The 4,091-nt window shown below is 38.6% G+C and overlaps 1 long non-coding RNA gene across 1 annotated transcript; it reads left to right on the forward strand.

Annotated features, from left to right (window-relative positions):
- Nucleotides 1-445: 445 nt before the first annotated feature.
- LOC109615318 lies at nucleotides 446-1,397 on the forward strand. The gene is made up of 4 exons (XR_002196304.2): nucleotides 446-504; nucleotides 595-697; nucleotides 886-1,194; nucleotides 1,314-1,397. It is a non-coding gene; the product is annotated as an uncharacterized LOC109615318 (long non-coding RNA).
- The last annotated feature ends 2,694 nt before the right edge of the window (nucleotides 1,398-4,091 follow it).

The raw sequence follows: 4,091 nt of genomic DNA on the forward strand, positions 1-4,091 counted from the left end.
ATGTGAACTACAACAATGTGCGCAATGTACCTAGCCAGTTAACTGGGGCTTTCTATGCGTTTTGGCCTTTCGTCCAAACGCAAACTGCGTTTTAGGCAACTGAAAACGGACCTGAAAAACTCGTTTCAAGGTGAAGATACTCGTTTCAGTGTTTACAGGGAATACTGAGATTTTGGCTTGTAACGTCGATGTGCCTCTCATCTCCGGTTTGACGTCAGAGTGTGCGGCGTTCTCTTTTGTTTAGATGAGACGATTTTGTGCAATTGCGGAAGTAGCCAAAATAGTGCTGGTTTTAACCTTGCTAAGAGGAATTTAAATGTTTACACAAATGTACAGTTACTCTCCCACTGTGTTGAGGAATAGAGGCCAAGTAGTGGTATTCCGATGGTCTTGCATGGTGGCCCCCTTATGCTGACAAAGCCCGAATTTTAAACACTGTTCAGATTTCCCCACAACCAGCCAAAGGATGGAAGCAATACCCACCTTGAGTACTCTTAGAAACAGGTAATATTCTGTGTACAGACATACTTATTTTTCGAATGTATTTATTTGTAATATTACATATACACAATTATTCCTTGTCATCTGTTACAGAATAGTTTCACAAGATTGCAGAGCGGTGGGAGAAGTCATGTGTGACATCAGACCTCAACACAGACTAGGAGCAAGAATGCCAAAGAGGCAGATAACATATAAAGTGAGAAAATATTAGTTTTACATTTTATTACTTCAGCCTGATGTTGGAAAGGATCAAGTGAGTAAAATATATCCAAATAGACAATTACTCTAGTAAAATATCTTGACTGGTAAAAAAGCCTTTTCAACTAATTTGTTGTTCTTTCATATATAAATCAAAAATACTCCAGTTATCATCCTCCTCAACAGCCTCAGGAGGAGGAAGATCATCTTCCTTCCAATACATCTCAACATCTCCACTAAAATGGAAAGGAGGCTCCTCTTAAAACCACGAATGTCATTGGTTGTGAGAGCGAAGACAAACCACCAGAATGGCATTAGTAGTGGCAAGTGACATAGAAGGCTGAACAGGGTAAATATGAAGTAACGTTATGCTAATTTGGATGTTTTTTCTTTAAGTCACTAGCCATCCAGATCCAAGTTCCAGGCCAGGCCAGACCAGACCATGTGAAAGGAATTAACTTAAATAGACATGGTGATTAACCTACCAGAACACAGGTGCGCACAGTGAACATACACATGGCACGATCCTGGGCTGCTTGGAAACCAGAACATGGCACCTGGAGCATGACACAGCTTGACCACTATTTTCATATCTTCTATTTGTGTCCCAACAGCGAGTTGGAGGCCAGGAGTGGACGTCCAACCTATAACTTCAAGTCAAATGCAAGAAAGTAACACTCTTGGAAGTAGGCTGCATGAGTATAACACAAAATTAAAGCTGCGAGCAGCGTTTCAGGGGGCTAAGCGGGCCATAGGAAGCATCTCACTGCATGCTCTCACTAGAGAAATGTTTTGCAATTTAAAGATGCCCAATGCCGCTAGTAGTCAGGATGTCCAATCGAAGGAGATGAAATCAAAACAAAACAAAAAGACCTTGAAACTAGAAAAGGAACCAGGCAATCCTAGTTCAGATTAGGAAGGATGAATATTGTTGTGGCTGGCAGGTTTCAATCCCTGTTTTTTTATGTGGCCGACTGTCTTTAATCATTACACTATTTAAACAGCAGAATGCAACTTTTACATCAGCCATTAATTTTTTGTTGAAATAACGTGGACAAAATAACGTTTATTAACGGAACTAAAGAGTAGTCTTGCACAAAGACTATATAGCTAATAGATATACATCCTACTTATAACGAAAACAGTGACTCCAATCACTTCATGGCTGATTTGTGTTTTTGGAAAACAATAACAGTATATAAGGGTCACGTAATTTTTTAAATCCTAAACATATGAGAATCATGGTATTACAGAGGAGATATATTGTTGTGTGAAGGGTGAAAATTACCAAGAGGATATACATTTCTGAAATACAATATTTGGAACATCTCAAAGGGGAATTGAACCAGGTTCAGAATATTGAAGAACAGGGACATTCCCACTACACCACAGGGGCTACTGGTTGTACCTACAGCTCTTTATCCACTCCAAATGTAAATTTTACCCCAGCCATTACAATTTTGCTGAGATAAAGTTGGCAACAAAATGTTTGTAACAGAACTAAAGTGTACTGTTGTACAAAGATTATTATAGATGGCTAGCTAATAGCTATACATCCTACTTATAATGAAATCAATGACTCCAATCACTCCATAACTGGTTCCTTTCTTTGGAAAACAATAACAGCATAAAAGGGTCGCGTAATACAATTATTCTCGCAAATAAATGAGAATCATGGTATTTCAGATATGTATTGTGGAAAGGAGTGGAAAAGCATTTATGAGATATAGAATTGAATGTCTGAGAAGGGAATTGAACTTGAGTCACAATACTGAAGGACCGGCATGTTCCCACTACACCACAGGGCCGGCTGGCAGACTAAGTAGTCTCATCGGGTTGGGATCTATAATACCCGAAATAGCACACATGCATATTTAGAAAATCCACCAGAAACATTTACAATATTATTACTTTTAAAGACAATGGTCCAGTCGTTCTTTACACCAATTGTCATCCAAATCCATTCAGCTGTTTTGGAGGAAATGTCATTTAAGTGTGTTTTTATCATAGGCAAAATCGTGAGAAACATTGGTTATGTTTATAGCACCCCCAAGCGGTATTTCTGTATGGGAGTTTTCCTGTCCATTCCTAGCAGACACATTTACGAGTATGATTCGTTGCGTAGCTGTTTGATGTTCCGTTTGGGTTTAATGGACGTCTAAAGTCATAGACCCGCCCAGCTCAATTTCATTCGCTGATTTCGGCAATACTATTTGAGATATCAACTTTTCACACCAAACGGCATGCAAATCCGTTCAGCGGTCTCGGAGGAGATGTTGTTAATGTGTTTTACACCAAATTCAAAATGGAGGAAAATCCAATGGGCGAATTTGGAAGACCCCAGAGACTTATTGGGTCAACATGAGAAGGGGCATGTATGGAACTTGGCTGCATGACTCTACGACATACGGGTCATGAGATCTGCATGCTCAAACCTTCAACATTTGACTAAGTGCTACAGCGCCACCATGGGGTGTATAGGTATAGTAATGGCAAAAATGGCAAAAATACTTAAAAACAATTTACCAAATAGGCTAATATCCCCATTAAAATACATAGCTTAATTTGAAACTTACCCACAAACCCAACAGGCCTACTTTCGATTTGAATACACAGTGTTGTGTACTCTTGGAAAGCTCGTAATCTTCCGAAATACTACCACCTTGTAAAAAGGAGCAGGTGTGACCTAACGAAAAATTTAAGCTGTCGATGGGATTGGACGTGACAAGGTCATTGATTATTAATTGACAGGAAGTCACATGGCAAAAAACCTGACCGGCTGAAAAAGTAAAGTCTTACCAAGGGAAATTAGAAAAAATATCTTCTAAAAACATATATCTATGTGTACAATAATTGTGATTTGTGTAAAATTTTACAAGAAACTAACCTCATTGGACACATACTATAGAAACACATGCTTACCTGGAATACCCTCAAATATTAGTGTTTTGTTTTACAAATAAATTGACAAATATTTAAGGTTTTCTTTACAAGAGGAAAATAAAATGATAAAATTGACTTCTTTTGAATAATAATTTCAATAGGGTTAGAATTTACACAGCCATTTATCATCCATAGCCTAAAACTTAAGATGGTTTGCACCGGAATCTAGCTTATGGCAGCAGCAATTTCAACTGCCAAGACCAACTTACTGTTCAAGGAGATTAACAAACCATTAACATTTGCTCTTCCTAAAATAAGAGTTCCTTCAAAATAATAGTCCAATATAAACAAAAAGATAACATCGAGGACTGAATGCTCTCATGCTCCCAACACCCCACCCATTCCACATTGACTGACAGGCACTGCCATGGCTCCTCCCATAGCTTCAAAAATATCCCTCCGTAACTGCTGATAGAACCAACAACTCCAACTCAACATTCTAGCAGATT

The sequence above is a fragment of the Esox lucius genome, chromosome 21 (assembly GCF_011004845.1).
Source record: "Esox lucius isolate fEsoLuc1 chromosome 21, fEsoLuc1.pri, whole genome shotgun sequence".
Classification (NCBI taxonomy): domain Eukaryota; kingdom Metazoa; phylum Chordata; class Actinopteri; order Esociformes; family Esocidae; genus Esox; species Esox lucius.